Here is a 24,558-nt window from a genome sequence, read left to right on the forward strand (position 1 = left end):
GGATTTAAAATAAAAATATGAAAAATAAAAACAGTGAACTTCATGGTCGCCATTTTGCAGTGGCGCCATTCGTCCTCTAGAGGGAGCTGCCTCGCCAACCTAACGCTTCCACATCTGCACCGAACGTCCCGCCCACATTAACTGACAGCGCGGGCGACCAATCACATCTCTGGATTTAACACAGTGCTTGGTCTGTGCCAATGAGAGGCCGCTAAAAGATGTTTTTCACTGTATGGGGCGGGACTTGAGCATGATGGACGCGTCGTCTTTGAGCTGTGGCCAGATTTTCGGTGTGGACTGTAGTGGAGATTTTTGGAGGCTGAGATAGTGAGACACAGGGACGTACGTTATTTTTTGGAGGAGAACCGAGCGAGAGGCCACGTTTGGAAAAGTTCCGCGCGAACATCGTTGAAAACTACAACAGGTAACGTTTGATTTTGCCTCATCTTTACATCACGTGATTGAGACATCGGCGACTGCGGCTGCTTCAACGCTTTTCGGATATTTGGCGATTTTTAATGTCGATTTTGTTGCAGTAGATACGTAGGTGCTCAACCTGCACTTATAACAACAGTCACCAGACGCAGTTTGAAGCAATGGTGAAGCAAACAACACGCTTCCGAGTGAATCCGTTATCTGGAGTCGATGTAAGACGCTTCATGGCGCCTATCTTCCTCCACATTATCCCTGTTATCATCACCTCAACTACCTTCATGTCCCGCTGTGTCCCGCTCAGACCCGGGTGTGTTTCATGTGGTTAGCACCAGCGGTTCAGTGGGAACACTTAGCTCGGGACAAAGCAGCCTAAATGACATGTTTAAGAGTCATTTTCTAAATGAATAGACATCGTTATGTTACCGCTGGTGGCTGTATTTCCTGGTGTAGGTGAATCCTACCGCTATGTCACGTTAACGGTGAGTTACCGTTGGCGGGTGTTTGGTGTAATCATGCTAATCGAAGGCTGTTCAAACATCCGTCCCGTTTGTTTTGGTGTGTAGCTGGTTCCTGCCTCTAAGGTAACAGCAGGAGATGATTATTTGAAGGCAACAAGCTGCTGAAAACATTTAAACTAAGCTGCTGTGTCTGTTGTTGTGCTGTGTCACATCCCTTGTGTATTAAAGGCAGTGCTGCCCAGTGTTCCCAGCACTGAAACACGCTGTTTTAATGGTTTACAGGATTTGTTTCGTTTGGTTTTATTCAGGAAAGTGGTTCACAGAGTTGTCTGGGATATGGAAGAGATGGGTTGCATCCCAGGTGGGACTCTGACAGCTGAGATATTCACAGCAGCCACTTGAATTAAAGTGTGAACAGTAGAATTTTGATCATTTAAAGATAATTCAAAGTCTTAGGATCTCTCATACCAACATATCAGAGCCACATCTGATGTGTCAAGTTGCTTCTAGTTTGGCCAACCAGGGGCGTAGCTAATGCTTCAGTGTGCGGGGGGGACGCAGATGACACAGGGTGGGGGGGGGGGGGGGTCTTCCGCCAGAAAATTTAGGCTTGAACACGTACAGGCTGTGAACATGCTGCGATTTTAATTGCCTGGAAAACTCAAGGTATGGTGCTGGGTGCTGCTCTTGTGCCTTTTTTGTGCCAGCTGTAAAGAGACGATGGCAGGTTGCGTTTGAGGTTGCTAAGCGACCTTAACAAGCACTGTATCAAAGCCTATTAACCTGAAATCCTGAGTGCAGAGCTGAGCTTCCTCCAGGCGCTGCTTATAAGTGTGTAGGCCTATCGTCTGTGGGACAGATGTAAAGCTCTGGAAGCCCTGCACTAACATGATCAACTTTTTCATATTTATGGTGGACTGCTGTGTACAGAAGAAGGGAAACATATCTGTTGGCTGTGATTGGTTGTTCCTCGTCACATGTGGTATGTGCTGCTGTGTTCCAAAAATTTGAACTCTGTGTATCTCAGGGCACAGCCATAGCACCCGTAAAATAGGTACTCAAGAACGTGCGGGTCTGTTGGTGCTCTGGTGTTTGAACATGCCTGCTGTGCATCTACATGGAAAACAGTGAGTTTGAGGGTGCAAAAAATCGTAGCATGTGTACGGCGGCTACTTAAATGTTAAAACAGAAGTTCTCAGCTACTTAAAGGTGTGTGGAATTGGAGTTTCGTGGCGTCTAGCGAAGAGGATTGCAGATTGTAACCACCTGAAACTTATCCTGGGTAAAATTCCTTCAGTGTTCATTGTTCAGGACGTTTTTACTGGTAGCCGAATTATCTGCAAATGTTTCCTCCTCTCCAGAACAAACAGACCAGATAATTAAAAGTGGTAAAACCACTGAATAAAGCTGTTTCACGTTGTTTTCATGTAACAAGTTAGTGTTTCTATGACGCCGTTTGGCATGTCAGAGATTGCATGCTAATGTGTGCTCACCTTTTTTCTCTGATACTATAAGATCTCGATGTTTAGGAGGTTTTCATCTGCTTGTTGTGGATGAGTTTCTAACTACCACTGGCTCTCACTCTAAGCCACTGTATGGTGTTTGTTCTGGGCTACTGTAGAAACATGGTGGTGAACATGGCAACCTCCATAAACAAGGACCTGCTCCCTGTGTAGATATGAGTGTCTCATCCTAAGGTAACGAAAACACAACAATTAGGTCAATATGCACTAAAGAAAACAAACGTATTGAGGGGGCTGTGTACACTGCGCTTTCCCCTGAAATCTGCACCTGTGTGACCAACATCCAGAAAAGACACATTTTCAACTCAGTAAATATTTGACCTGTTTGACTTGATAACTGGTTCAAATGAACAGTTGAATTGTTGTTTAAGCTTTACTTTGACCATGCAGCCATATGAGGACAGACCATGCGTGGCACAGTTCTGCAGTAAATTATTGATTTCAGTGCTTTAAAATGGAATTTAAACTCTGAAGTTGAGATTTAGTTTCAGTTTTTTCAGTTTCTGCCCTTGACACAGACACAGTTTCTGTTTGAATGCGTGTCGTCTGTAGACAGAACCGTGTGTGCATAGCCCACAGGATTTAACGTGTGTGTATTTCCCAGGCAGAGCCTTAGAAGTCATACTTTATTTGACAGATGGCAGGGGTTCAGCTGGTTCACAGGCAGACGGGCGGGCAGGCCGACAAACTGATGGACACACTGGACTGAGCTGGGATTGTGCTGACGTGTAAAATGTCAGTGGAAATTGGCAGACACATCTGATACATCAACATAATTCAATACTGATGAATTAAATCAATGTCTGTGTGATGCCGCTGTCAGATTTAATGCAGTTTGCTACTCCTCAAGCTATTTGTCTCTTTTTGAACAAGCAGACCTGGCGTTATCAATAACTGTGTGATGGGTGCCTCATACAGGCATGCCAATGTTAGGGCTATGCTTCAAACAGTCACCCTTACAGCTGCCTCTGATTATGTGTCATGTGTACGTATGTGTAGCCAACGACTCATCACCTTTAAGGGATAGTTCAGATCTTTTGATGTGGGGTTGTATGAGGTATTTATCCATAGTATTTATATTAGGTACAGTAGATGTCAGTTGGCACGCCCCCAGTTTGGAGAGCAGGCAGGAGTACCGCCACGGAGGCGAAGCAATTTGCTGTGGAGGGATCAGCAACAACATCAGCTTGAGTGTATGCAATATTTAGAGTATTTCACTGCTTTACCTTGCCGTCAGAGAGTGATTTTTGAAAGAGAACTGACACCATTATATCGCTCTCTTCAGAGCCAGACTCCATTGAGAAAAGCAGTGATTTAACATTGCTAAACACAGGAGCTGCTGGTCTATCCCTACCTTGATCTGCCATTTTGTTTGTTACTGTGTGACTTCGGTGCTTAAAATGGTTAGTTTGGATTCACCGAACTCACACAATGGCACAAACAAACTTGCCAATCGAGGCAGCTCCTGTGTTCAGCTAGCTAAAATGACTGTTTTTCCCAATAGAGTCTGGTGGCTTTGATGAGATCATAAATGCCGAACTGAAACCGCTGAAACAAGCTGACGGTTGAGTGAAGTGGTGAAAATATTCTCGATGTAGCATACACTTAACTGTTGAAGGTCTTTTTAGGTTGGACTCATTTAATACATTTTGCTGCTGCCCCCATCCAAAGCAGTTACACTGCTCAGCTTCCGTGTCGGCACTCCTGCTGCTTCCCCAAAACTTTGGGCGTACTGACAGACATCTACTGCATGTTATACACTGACTATGGATAAGTACGTCATACACCCCCACTTGAAAAGATTCAAACTGTCCCTTTAATCAGCACAACTCAGTGGTGCCTCTGAGGGAAACAGAGATAGGTTAGATAAAAACGAAGGGCATCAGGGCAGGGATACAGTGGTGGATTAGAGGCTTCAGAACTAGGAAACATGTCTTGTATGGGATTGTCTCCCTTGAATAATGAATACAAAGCAATCACTGTCACATTTCTCCTCAAATTACTCCCAAACTACACGAGGATGCCTGCTGATAACCACAGGCCCTGCTTGACTTTGCATAACCATTTATTCAAACAAGACAACAGGTAATTTTCCATACATGTGATCTTGTTTTCCATGTTAACCCATCTCTCTCTCTGTTTGAATATGGAGTCTTTAATCTTTCTGCCGCAGACCCAGTAGCACCTAAACCTCTCTTAGAGCCGAGTGAAACCCTGTGGAATTGAACAAGTTATATAACAGGGTCATCATCCATCCATCCATCTACACAGCCAGCCTGCTGCAGTGCATTAATGAAAGACTGAGTCTGAGGGCTACCCACCCAATCATTTATACGGAGACTTCTGTTTCATTGCTTTTAAAATGTCTAATTTATTTATCTTGTGTGGATTACTGGCTTAAGCTCAGACTTTGTAAGATTTATATTCATATATTTTTAGATCTTGCAGCCTTAAATGTATCCCCACTGACTAGTTTGTGCTTTTGTTGTACTGGATTGGATTAATCGTCTCCACTCTCAAACTAAGAACAGAACATTTTGTATAGTGTTAATTTAACACCCCTCTCTGCAACATCACATGCTTCACAAAGGTTTTATTTTCTGCGGCGCCTGAGTGTGATATTGTGTTGCGTTACAGGTGCACTTGCAGTCTAGTGCAACAAAACCCACCTCAGTAATAGACAGCCTCACAGAATAAAGAACATGCATCGCAGGAAGGACTCTTGCTTTGTTAAGCTATAAGGGAAATCCAGCACTGAGCCACGGCTGTCACTCTGGTGGGTTTTTCCTGTCAGGCCCCCACTCTGTGTGTATAGTTTATCTATAATCATCAGCGCCATGGTCATTCTCAGACTCTCGGGATGCGCAGAACAGTGGCGGCTCTGTCAAACCCACTAATGAGAAGCCTTAATTGGTTGTTCTGGTGGGAGAATATTGTGCTCATTAAAGGTAGCTGGAACTAACTCTGGGTTAGTCACAATGAGCGCACAATGTTTTTTTTCACTCAATATGAAACCTTGTGTTTCATTTCGGGATCTGTGTATTTTATGAAATTGTGTTTTTGAATGTATTTTACATGGCTCGATCTTCCAACTGATAAAACTTAAGTGGTAGTATTACCGGTGAAACTTTGAAGCAGAAACAGGTGCATTAATAATTAAGAACAGTCTCCTTTAGGTGTCTTGCTTGCAGTGATAAAAAGACTAATTTGTCACTGTCTTAAAGTAAAACTTTACCCCACAGATGATTGTTTGACATGCCTCTGGTTACCAAGAATCCAAAAACAGCAAAAATTCTCGAAATTTTTGATAAAAAGTGGTCAAAAGATCCAATGTACAGACTCTCATAGAACTTGTACAGTATAATCCAAGTCCCATGTATCCAGTCATATACTCCGTACTTTTTCAAACAAACACTTTCCCCATTGCAACAAGGAGCTGAATGAAAAGTGAAACTTAGCCATGCTCTCTTCAGAGCCAGACTCCACTGGCAAAAACAGTAATTTCACCTCTCTAAACACGACAGCTGCTGGTCTGTCGCTGCCTCCATCAGCTAGTTTGTTTGTGGTATTGTGTGACTTTGCTGAATCTGAGCTAAAACACCAAATTCACACAAAAACACAAATTAACTAAGTGATTCAAGGCAGCGGCAGAAAAGCAGCTCCTATGTTCAGAGAGGTAAAATTACTGAATTTATCAATGGAGTCTGGCTGTGAAGAGAACAGTTTCACTTTTTGTTCAGTTCTTGGTTAAAAAAAGGGCTGTTTGGGAAGTACTGAGTATATGACTGGATAAATGAGACTTGGATTATACTGCTAGAGTTGTGTGAGAGTTTATTAACGGATGTTGATATAGTTCTGCTGTTGTTAAATGTGGACCGCCATGACTTCAATTCATCAAGAATCTTCTCAGTTTTTGGATTCTTCGTTGGGGTGTCTACAGGTCCTTTAAAAGTCTTAAAATGTCTTACATGCAGTGTTACAATGAGGCCTCAAATGTCATTTAATAGTCTTAAATTTGAATTTGCAAGGGCTTAACTACTGCAAACATTTTATCTTATTTCATTTATCCATTTCTTTTTGTGAAATTAAGTGAAGCCTTTCTCTGTAAAAGTCCACACTTACAATGTTACGAATCATTAAATAACTATAATACTGTCACTTTACTTCATACTTAGACTTACCTGTTACCTTAACTCACTCTATGAACCATGCTCCTACATAACACTGACCTCTGCACGACCACATACTGCTTACCTGCAGTGCTTACCTGTGATGCTTCAATAAGTAAAACATGCCCTAGATTTGGTTAAGAGGTGAATATGTCTTAAAAAATATTAAATTGATACCTGTAGACTCCGTCGAGATCGTCGATCGTCACCAAGAATTCAGCGTAACGTGTTAACTAATTGATATACAAATGGTCATTTGGGAGGTAAAGTATCCCTTTAAGTCGAGAGTAAAACTGAATCATGCTTCTTTTATTTGCATCTTTATAAACGTCTTAGCAGTTTTTTATGTTTCAGCACTGCTGCGTCAGTTCAAGGAAAACAGCACAAACGCACATACTGTACTCTCATTGTACTTTTCTCAGTCTCACCTTGCGAGGGGTAGAAGGACGAGTTGGAGAGACACAGGGAGACGAAAATAGGAAACCAGAGATGGAGTGACGAAGGGAGGGAATACAGATAGAAGCAGAAAGGAAGTGAGTAAGAGGCGGACACAAGAGGAGAAAGAGAGACTGAGTGAGAGCGACAGAGAGAGTGAGAGATATTGCTTAACCATTCGGAAAGGCTATGGGAACATCCCCGAGTGTGTGCGTTTGTGTGTGTGTGCGTGTGTTTTCATCCTGACCCTGTCGGTTCAACAGGAGCAAAACACATCACATCAACTCAGGCACACACAGATAGCCCTACTGTCCCACATGGGGTTGGGTGACAAGCACCGAATGTGTTTTTAGGAAAGAGGCAGATTCAGAGAAAACTCAAATCTCCCTTAAACTGTCTTTTGTGAATAAGATTTCCAGTTGTTTACTGAGTGGATTTACACGTCTTATCTTCCAGTCTATAAAGGTGGTTTAATACTGTAAGTCCAATTCAGCACAATCATCTCCTCCCTGATCGTAGTGACACTGAGTCATTCCCAACAGTCACTAAAGGTGGACGTATTTTAGTGTAGCAGTCAGCCATGACCGGCGGGTATTAGCCTCTAGCTTTCAGAGCCGCTCGGCCAGCGGGCACAGCAGGACTTGTATTCACGCAGAGAAGATCAGAGAGGCACGGATGAATGGAAACTGTAATGCAGTGTTCAGCTTATTACCGCCACAGAGACAGTGAGGGGAAGGAGGGCGGGTGAGAGGGTGCGTTGGGGAGAGTGAAAGGGGGATAGAGATGTAGAGGACGTGTGTGTGATGGAGGGGACAGAGAGGGAGAGTGAGGGAGGGTGGTTTCTCTAAGAGGGTCAGCTAAATGCCAAAAAATGCAAATGTGAAAACTACAGTGTAAAAAACAGTTAAATATCGATGCTGTCCTATTTGTGTTGGACCAAAGAGCTTAACGGATTTGAATAGAGTTCGATTGTTTGTTTGTGCAGATTAGTAGAGTCATATTTTTTTTGTTAAACAAGGGGGTCTATTAGAGGAGAATAGAAAATCCTTGAGTTGAAGGGTAACATTTTACATCAGAGAGGGATAAAGAGGGCAAACTGCCTTCCCCCAGCAAGTGACCAGCTCTGAAAGAGGCGATAGAATAAAAACCAGAGAGAGAGCGTGGGCCTGTGGCTTTGGCAGGGGGCCAAACATAGTTAAAAACAGATTAATCAGCATAGGGTCACATTCTCACAGAGAGAGGGGCTGAACAGTGCATGGTGGGGATGGTGCACAGCCTTCATCTTGTAAAGGCCACGTCTTAGAGAGCAACAGGAGGAAATGTTGGCGCTGAGGTTTATATCAGCAAAAAGATGATGATATTGTGTTATAAATACTGATATCTGATCTCAGCGTCCTTTATAGTTTGGGGACAACAAGTCTTGACACTAGGGCTGTTGTGATGAAGGGAATATTGAAGTGCCACTCTATGGCAAGCAACAGCCACTGCAGCTGTGTTCATGTTTTGCCTTTTTTTAATGGGGGCGCCAAGCATTCATACGTGTTCTGCAAATGGCTGCAACGTGACAAGGCCCGAACGTCTTCTTTGCACTTGGAGCTGCATGTTTGCTATTTTTTATCTGGTTGTTGAGTTGAAAAATATTCAGCTTTGGGTAAAATGCTGCAGCCGCTCATCACTGTCACTTAGTACGAAGGGGTACTAAGTGACAGTCAAGTCGAAGAGGGGCGAGACAAACACCACAAAGACAAACTGTCACATGGCCGAACAACAAGAACAGCTGAAGAGAAATGAAAGCAGCTGGTTACATGGACTGGCAGGTTCATCCATTCTCCCTACGTTCAGAGCAGGTTCTCTACCTCATGTTCTCTACCAGTTTTACGTCTGCGGATATTCTGTATTTGTAGCAACCAGATGCAACCAAGGCATCCTGGTTGCTGTAAAAATGCCCCTCATTGCTCCTCATTGCCCTTTTGTATTCTTCATCTAACAGTAAACACTGTCATCTTTGTCATTTAAAAAGCAAAAATATACCCAATGATAACCCAACGATAAAGCTTATTAAAAAGGACTAAATCAGGATCAATGAAGTAACTTGCAAAAACAAACAAACAAAAAAATGTTAGTAATACTGTATATAGTGCCGCTGAGCCACCCTTAATCACAGCAGGGGAAATTCCTTCACCTCTACAGCCTTAGTTCAGAAAATAAGCTAGTCAGAAAGCTTTTTGTCCCCATGTGAATAACAATGTCAGTCAGGTTTCCTTACTCAACAAAATCTGTGTAACAACAACATGAGAGGACAGTGAACGCCAAAAATGGGATTATGGATCTTCAGTAATGTCAGAATAAATGAGTGAAAACTAATTTTAAAAAACAATTTGCGGGCAATTATTTTCCTTATTGAATGAAAAATGACTGCTGAACTTGAACTAATGTCAGTCGGCTGAGGGTTTGAATCTCCAGCTTTCAAGGCACAGCCCTAATAAAGCTGGAAAATAGTGAAAAATGTCCATTACGCCCAGTATACACTCTGCGATTTTGGGCTGATCCAGACGAAAGATGACCCACATGAAACAAATCTTTGGTCGTGGCTCTTAAACAGTGGCTTTACATCACACAGTGAGCGGTTCAAGGACGGCCTGGGATAAAATTCTGACAGTGTCAGATATTTGGGATGACCATCTCACTGTGTGTCTCCTGTTACAATCTGCGTCTACTGTGCAGCCTGAAATGGTGCACTGGTGCTAATCCCAAACAGACAGACAGATAGCAGCTCGCCATGGAGGCAAAACTTGCTTAAATAAATGTGTGGGAACCCAGCAAAGAGGAAACCTTGTGGAGCTGTGGCAGCAGAGGCCTTACCTGTATGATGTGTCCTCCAGCTCTGACCATGATCGCATAAAGAAGGACGAAGCATGGAAGGAGATAGTGGCTGAGTTGCAGCTGCTATGTTGACACACCGCAGTATATAGTGCCAACAAAACTTTAGGTTATTTAATAATGTCAGTCTCTATGTTGAGCTTCACAGTTGGAGAAGTAATAACACTCAGAGCATCGTTGTGCACTCAGTATGGGAAGCTATTGTATGGTACGTCGTAGCCTGTGATTCAGTCAGCGCTGTCATCGTACAGTCTGCATGAATCAAACTTGATGTCGTACCCAAGTTTATTAGATCCATGTTGCAGGTGTAGCTGCACTAAACTTATAAGACTAAACTTCTCAGTCTGTAGGAGGCTTTGTACATTACATACATTTATTCATGTACTTAATTCATCATGTGCTGACTGTTCATTGGAGCCGTCACAAAAGTCAGGGAGAGGCTTGGGAAAAGGAGAAGTGGGGAGCACAGAGGAGGTGGGACATCAGGGAAGAGCGATAAAGAGGAAGGGATGAGGGGAGGAAACGGACGTGAGAGGAGAGGAGTGTCTGGGGCAACGAGGGGTGAGAGGGAGTGCAGACCAGCTAACTTGTTCTCATTAGTAGCCTTTGAGAAGCCCTGAGGTTTGTAACACATCTTGGAAAGAGTTATAAGGAGCCAGTGAACTGTGTGTTTATGTGTCAGTGGGTTCAATAGACAGTGTTTCCCACAGGTCAACACTATGAGAGCACCTACTAGATTACACAAGTTAGCTGACTAGGAGAAAGGGTGGGACTCCGTGTGCCATGGTGTAGATTGTGTGTGGGGAAAACCCCAACAGATGTGTGAGTTTAATTTATCCACAGATGTTCAGAGAGATACAAAACGTGATTGTAGGATGTTTTGTTCTGTGTCACTTCCTGTTTTTATGTTGACAGGTCCCTAATGAGAGAGACACAGATATGAGTGCAGCTAAAAATGTGTGTTGGAGATAAAGATGGAGATGAACAGTTGACAGGATTTGAAGTTGCCCCTTTGCCACACTTCCTGTTTCCTGGTCAGGGGTCAGAGGTCACTGGTCTGGGATTAACTGATATCAGGCACCTAAATAATCTATCTGGTCATGTCACTGACCCAAAGAGAAGAGCCGGTTGCGACAACATATCTCACATAATGATGTGTGGGTGTGTCTGGACTGTAGAGGCGACATGTCTGCACAGTAATTGAGAAAACAGGATGATGTTGTAAAAATGAGGACATCTGATGGCGTTCACAAGGGAGATGTCTAATTTTAGAGTTCGGGGTTAGGGTTAGTAGTTCGAAAATTAATGTCAGGCAGCGGTGAGTCGGTGTGTTGGAGTGCTTTACATTCTCACTATTACAAGTGCTACTGACCAAGCTTTCTACAGTATGATAGTATATTTACTGTTGCAGCTATACCCAAATCTAAAATACATATGTTTCCTCTTACCTGTAGTGCTAGTTCAGATTGTTTTGGTGTGAGCTGCACAGTGTTGGAGATATCAGCCGTAGAGATGTCTGCCTTCTCTCCAGTATAATGGAACTAGATGGCACTCAGCTTGTGGTGCTCAAAGCGCCAAAAAATACATTTGAAAAACTCAACATCAGAAATCATGACCTGGTTACTCAAGATGATCCACAGCCCTTGTTGTGAACAGTTTTATGTAGGAACTATTTTCTTTCCTCATCCGCCAGAAGGAGGCGTGCATCTACTCATGGAAGATAGGGCTGTATGATATGCAAAGAAAAATCATATTGTGATTGTCATGAGTTGCAATTTAAGTGAGAACAGTAATTTCTGCATTTCATTTTCTCTGAAAAAATAAAATAAAAATGATGATGATGTGATTGTCACTGAGGTTGCACCGTAGAGCTCTGTGGAAAACACATCACTGTAGCATATATAAACAAATCTACAAGTAAAAATAAATAAATAATAACTTTCACTGCTCAAAGATACTCAACAGCTCAGCTAATACCTGACATGTCACTGGATACAAACCACTGCAGCAGCATATTGAGTGCCAGGTGGCCAGCTCGCGCCGCTATTGGACGGTGCATGGACACTCACCCTCTTGTGATTGGACTTTGAACTTATCCCACAGTAGTGGTGCCGTGAGGTACTGTAGTACTACGGTACTCCAACATTATGGTATCATATGTACCGTGGTGTTTTAGTACCGCGGTCTACCGTTGGTACCAGTATACCCTGCAACACTACCTAGCACCACGTAGCTAATGTCTATAAACAGACTCTACATATGTGTACAGAATCTGAAGTCTTGTGAGCATGCTTATTGGGTACAGACCTCAGTGACAATTAGGGATGGGCAGTAAAGCAAAAACACTATTCGAAAATCGTGGTAACTATTCGACAATTTTTCGAATAATCTGTGGAATGTGGTGCAGCTCCTTGTTTGTTACGTCCGATTGGCGATATGAGGCTCTATAATTATGATTATCATATTAAGAGAGGGATCCAGTTTGCTCTTATGATAAAAAGATACCATACATCTTTCTGACAGTGTGTTTAAAGCTCTCAGTCTGTTTGTGTCTGAGGAGGATGTTATTTCCTTCATGTGTGTCAACCTGCCTCATCAGGCAGCTGTAATAATGACCCTCGATGCCCATGAAGTCATTTGTTTTGCTAAGGCACCTGTTGCTACCACCCTCTATGGGATGGACGTTGCCATAGTAACACCACACCCACTGCTGCTCGAGGGAGACCACAAGTTTCACTTTTTCTTTTTCTCTCTCTTCTCCCAGCTAATGCCTGCTGTCTTCTTCCCCTCTGTCTCCTCCTCCTTTTTCACTACCCCTCTCTCTCTCTCTCTCTCTCTCTCTCTCTCTCTCTCTCTCTCTCTCTCTCTCTCTCACACACACACACACACACACACACACACACACACACACACACAGTAAACTGTATCTCCTCTCATGTGCACTCGTGCGACCTACCCATACTTTCACTCTTTGTCTCTCACACACACACACACCATTTCAAACACACACACACACACACACACACACACACACACACACACACACAGTCACTCGCACTTTCACACAGACAGGGTACTTGCGCCTGACTGCTTTAATCGCTGAATAGGGGAGTTTAGCAGCTAACAATAGTAGTTATGAGCTAACCCATTATTCTCGCTCACACACACACACACACACACACACACACACAAAGAAAGAGAGAGAGAGACATAATTCTAGAAGATAGGGTTCATGGATATATTTACATTTTACCTTGTTTTTTTTCAGGCACTTTTTGCTCCTTTTTTTTTAGCATTTTCACAGTCCAACATCTTCAGCAATTCCTACAAAATAAAATTGATTGAATATTGTCTAAACTTTGCAATAAAAATATAAGCAAAACAGCAAAAAAGTTAAATAAAATGGTGTTATAGTAATGCATAGCATCCATATGTTGTCATGAAAGGACATGCTAATTAGGGCTTATGAAACGTCATGTTTTACATTCATCACTCTAAGAAATAAACTTCGAACAAATCCTAAATTTGAATTGAGCGATTCATTGAATAGAATGAGTTAACCTTTTTTCATCACATCAGCTTATTTTAAAGAATAAATGTAATATATGGTGCTGTTATGAACTGTTATGACGAAAATTACCAAGCAGCAGCGTAGTGCAGCTCGCCACAGTAATACTGTCCTGCAGTGGGGAGGCGTGTTCATGTGTTTCAGGTGGGAAGAAACTCTTTGTAACACAGGTCAACATGTCACAGAAGTCACAGGAATGATTACTGATGAACTGGCTGTAGGTACAGTCTAGCCACAGTTCACTGGTAAAGGTTAAACTCTCCTCAACTATTAGTAGCACTGTGCCCACTTTTGGGTACATTTTTGGTGCTAGATTGCTGCTAGAACACCCAGTAATACAGGTGCACGACTCCCTTTGGCAGGAGAGCAGACAATTTTTGACTGCAGTGAAAATGTTGATTTCAAAAGGCCAAACGCAAACAAATGTGGATTAAAGCAGAATATTTTGTTAGATATAAACATTCTGGAAGTGATAACATCTGTCTTTATTTCAGTACATTTTGACTTGGACTTAACAACATTGTTGAGTTATTGAAAATGTCAATCCAGCCACCACTGGAATCTAATTCTACAAATAGTATAATACTAATATTATTAGTGTAGCCTGATCGTTATCTGCAGCTGTGTAGAAATAACAGGTTTAAACAAAATGAATAGACATGAAACAAAGGACAAGCTGTGGAGCGTTCGAATGTTGATTTTGAGCTTAAAGGGATAGTGCACCCAAAAATGAAAACTCAGCCATTATCTACTCACCCATATGCCGAGGGAGGCTCAGGTGAAGTTTTAGAGTCCTCACATCACTTGCAGAGATCCAAGGGGAGAGGAGGTAGCAACACAACTCCACCTAATGGAGGCTGACGACGCCCCAGATTCAAACGTCCAAAAACACATAATTGAAACCACAAAATATCTCCATACTGCTCGTCTGTAGTGATCCAAGTGTCCTGAAGCCCCGACATAAAACCACTTGGATCACTACGGACGAGCAGTATGGAGATATTTTGAAGAAGCTTTAAACTCTTCTGTTCGGTTACAATAATAATAATATAGTTTTGCATTTGACAGTAGCAGTTATGAGCTGATGGTAATAATACAGTAGCAATAGTAATGACACAGTACTGGTCATTTAAACACAGCTTATGAGCTGACCATTAATTTAGGATAAGCTCAAGCTAAAGGCAGCGGAGACAATCAGGAAGCATTTGTGAGGTGTTTATCAGGTGTAGCTGGGAGAGACAGACAGACAGACGAAGATGAGGGGATGAATGGACAGACAGGCAGACAGACAGACAGACAGACACATAAACATACACAGGGATTATCCTTTGTGTAATCCTCAGTGTGAGGGTCAGAGTGCAGTGTAAAGAGACAGGCATGTTCAAAATTTTCACACCAACAGTGTGCGTGTGTGTAGACGTGCGCATGTGTGTGTTTATCGCTACGGGTAAATGAAAACGCAGTCACAGTGTGTATCAGTGTGTTTACCAGTCGTTATGTGAGTGTGTGTTTACATGTGCGTAGAATCCGTTTATGTGTGTTTGCTATATCTGTGTGTATGCATGTGTCATTGCGTGACAGATGGACAGATCGTACAAGAGAACAGCACAGATTAGGATTCTGCACTGTGTGTGTGTGTGTGTGTGTGTGTGTGTGTGGTTATTTCAAAACCAAACCAGGGCTCAGTGACTGTCATCTGTTGGAGTGTAGAGCAATACTTTGAAAAGCTGTGAGCTTGTTGTGTCACTGTTCAGTGTTTGGGGTGTCCCAGTGTGATCTGCTGGATTGGATTTTTAATTCATTAGTTTGAGCTGAGTGACGGCCCATAGATTTACACTTTTTCAGTGCTTAGTTAACTGGAACCTGTTGCACTCAGTGTACTCTAGCTGTTGGAAACAAGCAGTGTAGCTCAATTAAAACATGAACACACAGTCGTCGATCATTTGAACTCATTTCATATCCACACTCACAGCAAGTGTTTATGTTGTTTATAATACTAATTTCCCTGATGTTTAAAGGGAAGTTTAAACTTGGACTAGACGACTAGTCAGCAAGAGGGGTCTGTGTTTGAACCCACTTCTGTGCTAAGTTTGCATGTTCTCCCTGTGTCAGCGTGAGTTTTCTGCACATTCTCCAGCTTCCTCCCACAGTCCAAAGACGTGCAGGTTAATTGGTCACTCAGAATTACCCGTAGGTGTGAATGTGAGTGTGAATGGTTGTCTGTCTCTATGTGTCAGTCCTGTGATAGTCTGGTGACCAGGCTCCAGCACACCTGTGACCCTGTACCAGGAAGTGAATGAAATGATTAGACGACCAGTCTAAAAGTAAGAAAACCCTCAGAAAACTGTCAAAATTGAGCACAGTTTAATCTATAAGGTTTAACATTGTCTGACAAATAAGTAGGTGTATTATAAAAGCCAAATGAAATTGTTAATCACATTTTTTAAAAACCAAATTGCCGCCTAGATGTGCGGCAATTTGCTCCGTGCATAATGAACGTTGCACATTACCCATTACATTACATTAACAACTCACTAGAGAAACGTTATCAAGCAATATTTATATATTTAGTATTTATTCAGATTCAGATTCAGAATACTTTATTAATCCCCGGGGGGAAATTGTTTTTGTTCCAATGCTCCGTGCAAAGTAGAAATAGAAATACAGCATGAATGGAAACAAGAGATAAAGATGAAGATATAAATAAGATACTAAAATAGACAATGAAATAAATAAAATAAAATATTAAAGTAGACATTAAAATAAAATAAAATAAAATATTAAAGTAGACATTAAAATAAAATAAAATAAAATATTAAAATAGACAATAAAATAAAATAAATAATAAAATAGTAAAGTAGACAATCTGAAATATATACAATATACAATGAAATGGTTGTAGAGTTATAAATGAAATAAGAATGAGTAATTATATTGTGTGTTTTGTTTTATAAATAGCCAAATGAGTCTGATCATCAGAGGGAGGAGTTGTACAGTTTACCATCTTGACTTATCTTCATTCAAAAACACACACTCACATAGTACTGCCTTCATACATGGGTGTGCATGCAAATTGACACACACACACACACACACACACATTCGTCCAGGCTTGTTGGAATCTCTCGTGCTCTCAAAAGCATCTCTATGCCACCTGGCTGCCATGAGTGTGTGTGAAGCTCAGACATACCTTCCTTGGTAAACGGCCACAGACAGCTGCAGACTTGTACCTGTCGAATGCACATGGCTTCATCCATTGAGTATGAGAGTGCACCTGTGTGATTGTGTGTGTGAAAGAGAGGGGCAGATGTTGATGATCAGTGCCACTGGTTAGCTGTTCATGTTGATCCAAACTCCTCCACTTTTCCTCCATGTATCTCAGTATTAAGTTTGACAGCCTAGTATTTGTGCTATCAGCTAGTGAGGGTAGCTACAACTATTACTGCTATTAAAACAAAGGTTTACAGGTAGACTGCACCCCAGGATCACCGCTGCTGTTGGTTAAAATCTGTGATTGAGATTAAATGTTTGCAGTTCTTGGGGTCTTCGCTGTATTTGTGTGTGTGTGTGTGTGTGTGTGTGTATAAGATGTATTTTGTTAAACACTAGATTATCAGTTAAAAACCCCTCTGGTGGTTCTGTGCAGAACTTATCCACCTTGTAAGGGTGTTAACAAGAACCCAAACAGGGGGTTCTACTAAGAAACCTTATATATCACAATGGTTTCATCGAGAACCCACCCAGGAAATAGTAACTGACTACATTACTAATAGAGCTCTCTTCCAGTAACCATGGTTTTGGTTTAATGGGTTAGCTGTGGCCAAGGGAACCACATCCAGCAGCTTTGGGTTACATGAGGTTTCTAAAGAGCCGAGACTGATATGGTCCAGAGCAACCCACAGCACTCATGGTTCACAATCATGCTTTTAGACGGGGGATATTTTACTAGGGTTGGGAACCAAAACTGCCACTCAAAATTAGAACCGAATACAAAATGCCAAGTGTGGAGTACCTGTTATTTAAAAAAAAAGAGTCATGAATGATGGCAGAATTAACACAAATTTATGTTATTAAGGGGTTTCCAAATATATACAATAAAAATAAAGCTTGACACATGGATAAATATTTGAACGTATGCAACAATCAACCGTTCAACAATCCTTGAAGAACTCTTTCGTCCAAAATGGTTCTTTGGATGAAAAGGGTTTTTAGTGGAACCCTCAGTCTTACAAAGAGCCCTTAAAAAGGGTCCTTGAGGAGCAAACAGCTCTGGGTGGAACAGCGAGGATGAGCTGAGGGAGGAGTAAAGTAGCTACTGCACTTCCTGTCCGCCCGGCTTGTAATATCTGTTGTAAATCTGATGTGGTTTGAAATGGGTTTAGGCACGGTCATAATTTCTATTGTCACTTCCACGCTCGTCCACTAATCTGTACTTTTGGCAGTGGTAATCTCTCGTCTCCATGGGGATTTATTGTTGTAGTCCGTGAATGTCGTTGCCATGGAAACCAGTTCCTCCTGTCCCTGTTCTGCCCTTTCAGAGCAGGGTGGGCGTGGATGTGTGTGTTTTTCTTGTTACGCTGAGACTTGTCATGTCAGCTTTTATCAGATGGTGAAAGAGCACCAATGTGAAACCACTGAAGCCAGAAAGATAACTCCATCTTTTCTCTCCATTTCTTGACTTTTGCACTCAAGTCCCGTGCCTATAAAATTTTATCTCTCGACCACAGGCCAGGTCAGGAAGTTGTGGTTACTATGACGACAACCGCAAAAAGCCAGACAGGCACCAATCAAGTAGTAAACGGGAGAGCTTTAGTGTTTGTATTAGTGTAATGTGTTGTTTGTGACAGGGTGAGCGGTAAAAAAAAGGGTAAATGTGGAAATGAGGACATGGTCCACTGAGATTTTTAGTCAAAACTGAAAAATCTGGTGGGCGAAATGTCTTAATGTTTTCTTTCCTTAGAAAAATACAGTTGCAAAATATTGCCAAGAATCTGAGGCAGTGGCTCAGTGTTGTAGAGATTGCCCATGCTAGTGTCCATTAGTAGTCTGGCAAAGTAGGCATGGACAGTAGATGTGGTCTTTCCTCTCTCATTTCTCCTTCATCCATCCATCTTTCACCTCTCTCCATCTCTCTTTCTCCATCACTCCCCTTGCCTCGGCTCTGCTCTTCTCTTTCACACACTTCCTCTTCACCGTCTCCACCCCCACCCTCTCGCTTTCTGCCCTTGTTTCTCTGAGCGTCAGTCCCGAGGGAAGCAGACTTCGAGCTCAGAGGGAGAGACGAGAGAGGATGGAAAAGAGAAAATGGCAACGATGGTTTGTAGGGCAGGCTTTTTGCTAAGAGGTGGGAGGTGAAGGAAAGACACATAACAGGCAAAAAGACAGAAAAAGAGTAAAAGAAAGTGAGAACAAATAGAAGGGAAACAGGAGGTGTGGAAAAGAGAGCAACAGAAGCAGCTAAAGGTAAGGCCGTTAGTTCAACCATTCATTCAACCATTCATTTGAAAAATACTAACAGGTGTTGAAAGGCTAGATTAAGTGTCTGTGTAGGGCAGCAGTAAAATCTGGAACTGTTTACTGAGATAAAGGTTAAAGGGTCCCATCAGTGTCTTTGCCACTCCCCGTGTAGGTTAATTTTTCATCTTTGCTGTGACAGTCATGTGTTCATCGAATACTTCCAGCAGGTGGAATTTGTGTCAAGAAAACATCATAATCTGATTGGAGTTAAGCAAATAATACGATTAAAGAATGCTAACTAGAACTAAAATAAATACTGATAAGCTGCTTTCAAGAGTAGCCAGCGAATATGTAAGCTCATAGATGATGATAAGATGAGGAAATGAGTTGGGTTGATATGCTAAATGAGAGAAACAGCTGGAGTAAAAGATCAGTGTTGTTGAATCAGAAGAAACATATACACAAACACAGAGATACCTCGTCTCAATCTGCAGGCTTTTCTCTGCCTGTTTGGACCGCTGGGTTACTTGAACGCAGCTAATTGCCTGTGAAATAGTCGGATAAAACGTTTAACAACACACACGTTGAGCAGTACTCGCCTCTAGATTATGGATGTCAATGGATAGCCTAACTGTTAATTGGTAAACTGCCGAGAGTAATTTTTACCAGTTAGAGCTTGTTGGTATTTGACAGTTACATATGGAATTCTAAGGACATATGCTGCGTTCGTTTTGTACTCGGAGGTCGGAAGTCAGAATGACGTCACCTCCGAGTTGACAACAGTTTTTGCATTCTAGTTGACGACGGTGGACAAGTCGGAAAAAAACATGGACGCCCGCAAGAAAGCCTTTGTTGCCCAATAGACAGCTTCAAAACCATCATGCACTCCAACTGATGAAAGCCGCAGATGAGGCTGACATAATGTAAAACAAATAAGATAAAATTGCTATAAACAGTACTTTAGCAGAGTGTTTACTCACTATGTGACCGGCAATCATCTTGAATTCGTAAGTCGGGGTTGATGCGGTTGCTCCGAGTTGGAAATCCGATCTCAGGGTGCGTTCAAGTTTAAACTTCCGACTGGGAACTGGGAATTTCCGACCTCCGAGTACAAAACGAATGCACCAATAAAGCACACCTGAATAGGCCTTGGTAATACTTGGATATTATACCAATATCTCGAGATTTTGGATATCATAATGTATCGAGAGTGTTGTGTTTTCCTGGTTTTAAAGGCTAAATTACAGTAAAACGGTGTAATTCTCCAACTAGGGATGTTAATATTTTTTTATTCTACAGGTTAATTTTCTACTCTTACGTTTACTGCACTGTGCACCACCTGGGTCTGGTGGGAGCTAGCTATTGGTGCAGCTCATTTGACAATTACCACTAGTATCACAGTGTCAACCCAAGAGCGTTGCCATGGAAACATAGTGCGCAGCCTCTGGTCTCACCCCAGGTTGCTCTGTCGAGTATCGGCTCAATCTTTAGCTGCAAGCCCCCTTTAGTATTGTCACTAATAATTATCACTGTTAGCTCTATTTGCGCAGTTAGCAGCGTCAACACAGCTAGTGGTGCTAACGTAGTTAACAATGCTTAAGGGGTTTTAGGGTTCAAAGATGACTTCTCACCTGGGCAATGTAGGGGAGAGCGGCGGGTGGCCACCATGTTTCCTCAGCATCAAGGTCCTGGTGGGGGAGGTGGCATTACTAAAGGTAATCGCAGAGTAAGCATCGCTGCTACTTAACTCCAGAAAAAAATGCCCTACATATTCTACCTAACTCGTCCTCGGATTGGCTTACCCTGACATTCTTATCCTAACCGTAACCAATCCTACTCATCTTACTCAACCAACAAAGGCAACAAGTATTAGCCAATCATAGAGAGGGTAAGATGGGTCATTCCTTGGTTATCCTGGGATTTGCGAATTTGCTCGCAAAGGCTAACGTCAGCTACCCATTGGAGACCAGAGGTGGTCACTGTATTTCTGCAGCAATGCTGTTCGGCAACTGGTTGGGAATTGGTTGGGACAGTGTTACCAGCGATTATCACTGACTGAGTGGCCCAGCTAGCTACCTTCTGCCCAGCTGGTGAGCAGTGCAGAGCAGCTAGCTAACTAGTGGAAACCAGAGGGCGGGCAGTGGGCACTATGTTTCCTCATGTTAACGTGACAAGCTGGCTGGCTGTCAGCAAAGCCAACATGAAATAAAATGAAAGGCAAGACAGTTCAGTCACAAAATGTTGAAATTTTAGACCTATAAATGGATAACCTTTGAAATGCGGTTAACTTCGTTCCGGCGAGTAAAACGAAAGGCCTCTTGTATGTCAGGTCATTTTGCATTCTTAAAACTTACTAGTTAGATATTGTTTAATGGGTGTCGGGCTATCGAAAGCAAAACTAACCAAAACTGACAACCCTACTCTGGAAAGATGTGAAGAGACTTTCTTGAAGGAACAAAAATTAAAAAACACATAACATCTGACAAAAGTTCAACTACTTTCATACAGGAGAAGAATTTAAGAATACAGTACTGTGTTGAATGCCAGCTCCCTAACATTGACTTACATTAGATACTATACAGATGTTTTTATTGCCGTAAACCATTCAGTGTGTGCATATGTGTATATATGAAGAGAGGCTATAATAATGTCACTGGTATTTTTTATATGGACTGTGGGAAGAAGAGAGACAGAGGAGGGGTTTAGGGGGAGATAATGCGAGTGGAGGGGGATTGAAAGGGGGCCCGGAAGAAAGGGATTGAGAGAGGAGAGAGAGATGAGTGAAAAAGAGAAAGAGGCACCCCAGGCTGGAGAGTAGAAGATAGAAAGAGACGGAAAGAGAGGCGAGGGTGAGTTAGAAAGTTGTGAGAGAGGTAGAACAAGGTTCCTGGTGTAGTGAGAGAGGGGCCGGTTTAAAGCAGGCCTAAGAGACCGTGACGAACATCTTGCAAAAAAACGCTGCATTCTGATGCCAACTCACACAAACACACACATAGATACACTGCTGGCTGGTCCATTGAGAAACACAGTGTGTCAGAGGAGTGGGAACTGCAGTGAGTAGGTAGTAACAGACCTGCTTTGATGACTCTACTTAAGGGTTCGGAGAATGACGGAGCAGATTGAACCAAATCCATCGTCTCGCACGCGGGGACAAAAATATGCTCAAGTTGATTTAAAATGTATTTGGGTCCCCTGCGCAGATGGCAGCCTGCACACTTCAAACATCTCACAAATGGTTGCACATTTAAAACCCTGTGTAACAGTGTCATCGTGCCTGCACTGTACACAGCTACACTTTCGTCAGTGCCAAGGTGGATTTAATTTAGCAGGGTCATTAAGAATCATCCTACTTGAGTCATGAATGTCAGCAGCAGTCGAGGTGGAAAAAAATAAGTGTCAGTACTCCTTGTAGTCACGTTGGCGTGTGTCTTGGGGGGGGGGGGGGGGGTTAAACCAATAGAGTCGTTTTATGAGTCGGTTCAGTAGCAGCAGGTGAATAAGATGAACTGGGTCACTTAAAAGAACTGATGATTTCATTGGTAGCTGCAGGTGGTTTTGCTGATGCTAGCGTTACATCAACAGGAGTGGCACTAACATTAGCTTGCTGCTGCTAGCGTGCATTTAGCATAATATAATTTGACTTTCAAAGCTCTGTTGCATCGTTTTATGACTTAGTGTGTGTTCTCTTTGTGTTGTCCTCGGAGTCAGACCAACTGTACTGTACTGTAGCATTACTCAGACTAGCAGCCAATAGAGAAAAGCAGGCAGGCAAGAACGGGAACAGGTGAGCGTACCGTAGTAGCCCCTGGGTAGCCTGTGTACTGCCCCCAGTGTCCCCTGGGTGATGCAGTTTATTAGAGGAGCTATTATGAATTGCATCTGAATTGAACATGGAGAGAGCAGAAAAGATCCGGGCAGCTTGTGAGAAGTTCGGGTTTTCAAGATAAAGTCACGGTACACCAAAGAATAAAATGTAGATGCCATGTTTCCCACACATTAATTTATTTTTGGTGGCTTGCCACGATATCAACATTTGCTGCTACATGTTTATTTTCTATTTCTGGAACTGGACCATTAGATCGGAACGCTCTTGGAATTCAGAGCACCACACTTTTATAACGCAGAGCATGGGCAGCTGACAGAGCAGGAGAACACCACGTGCCACGAACGTGAAACTTAACCGTTGATTAATACATGTAGAAATAAAGCTCTCTATTTCATAGACAAACTGTGCTCTAATTTTAGTGTTGTCCATCATGTTTCCAGCCTACTTCAGATGAAACTGGCTGCTTTTTCATTAAAAACTGTTCAACCCGTGGTCCAGCACCAGCTCTAAAAGTTTGCTTTCACTCTCCTCTGCAGCGACTGCTCCTCTAATCCATCAGTCCAATCACCTCTGCTTGAACCAACCACAGACTGACTGGCTGATAAATTCTCTACCCTGCGACTCAAACTTGACAAACTGCTGCTGAGGGGAAAAAAACCTCCTGCACTGCATTCACAGAACAGCAAAACCCTTGGAAGTCAGAGTGGACGCTGCGTACCACTGACCCACTTTGCGCACTGAACGTCTGTTCAAAAATGTGTAGGTTACGTAAAGATACTCTATCGGATAAGTAAAACGTTGACCTGCTGGTGGCGCTAGATGGAAAGTCAGAGGATCGCCAAAGTCCTTACGTTTCATCGTCAGAGGATCATGACTGCAGCACATTTCTTGGTCACACACAGTGTTATCTTGCCTCTCTGACATTTGCACACACCTACAAACACACCTCTCTCTCCATCCCCCCCCGCCTCATTAGCCGATCATGCGTAAGGAGACCTGTTCTATTTTTACTCCTGCCCAGTCCCTACACACCAGTGCTGCACTGTGTGTGTGTGTGTGTGTGTGTGTGTGTGTGTGTGTGTGTGTGTGTGTGTCCTCTCTTATTGAAGGTGGCAGGGCAGAAAAGAGAAAGCCAAAGAACTGGTAAGATGGTCAGAAAGTAAAATGCAGGCGACATAATGAATAATAAAGTTAGAGGGAAAGAGATGTAGTGTGAGCAAAACATACCGAGAAAGACTGAATCAAAAGCACAACGGATGACAATGACTTAATGTTGTATAAATCATGTTTAACCCTCAGCCTGAAGCTGCATGTGTAGAGACACCGGACCAAAACAGACTGTGCACGTGGGTAGACGCTCTGAGTGGCCAGGTTTGCACACTCTGACCTCAACATCGCCTCAAGACCAATGTCATGGTCATCTAGTGTTATAAGCAAATTAGTGTCATGCTGAATAACTATGTCTGTTGCTGTAATAGGGTGTGTGTGGACAGCACTGCCAGAGAAATTTGGGTTGAAGAGTGTGTGTGTTGACCACAGCTGCGGGTAAAACCAATGACTCAGATATTAAGAATTGAGTAATTTCCCCTTTTTCTTTGTGTGTGTGTGTGTGTGTGTGTGTGTGTGTGTGTGTGTGTGGATGTGAAACTCCTTGTAACAGCTGTTAACCCAGATGAAACTCATCGTGTGACATAATGACATCCTCAGCTCTGTTTTTGTGTTTTTCTTTGAGCCTTGGAAGACTGCAATCTAAGATCTAATGTTTCAAACAGCCATGAGCTCATGTGCTGAAAGCTGTGAGCCAAGA

General features: G+C 42.6%; 1 protein-coding gene across 14 annotated transcripts in view; it reads left to right on the forward strand.

Annotated features, from left to right (window-relative positions):
• Window positions 1-244: 244 nt before the first annotated feature.
• epb41l2 (erythrocyte membrane protein band 4.1 like 2) overlaps window positions 245-24,558 on the forward strand; it is an 88,498-nt gene continuing 64,184 nt past the window's right edge. For 12 of the 14 annotated variants that reach the window (XM_033648276.2, XM_033648281.2, XM_033648289.2 and 9 more), the window contains exon 1: window positions 245-424. The gene's annotated coding sequence lies outside the window, so the exon portion shown is untranslated. Of the gene's footprint in view, window positions 425-18,699; window positions 18,932-24,558 lie in introns of those variants that run through there. The other 2 variants (XM_078173650.1, XM_033648277.2) reach the window with 2 other exon arrangements.

Source organism: Epinephelus lanceolatus, chromosome 13, assembly GCF_041903045.1.
Source record: "Epinephelus lanceolatus isolate andai-2023 chromosome 13, ASM4190304v1, whole genome shotgun sequence".
Lineage (NCBI taxonomy): Eukaryota > Metazoa > Chordata > Actinopteri > Perciformes > Serranidae > Epinephelus > Epinephelus lanceolatus.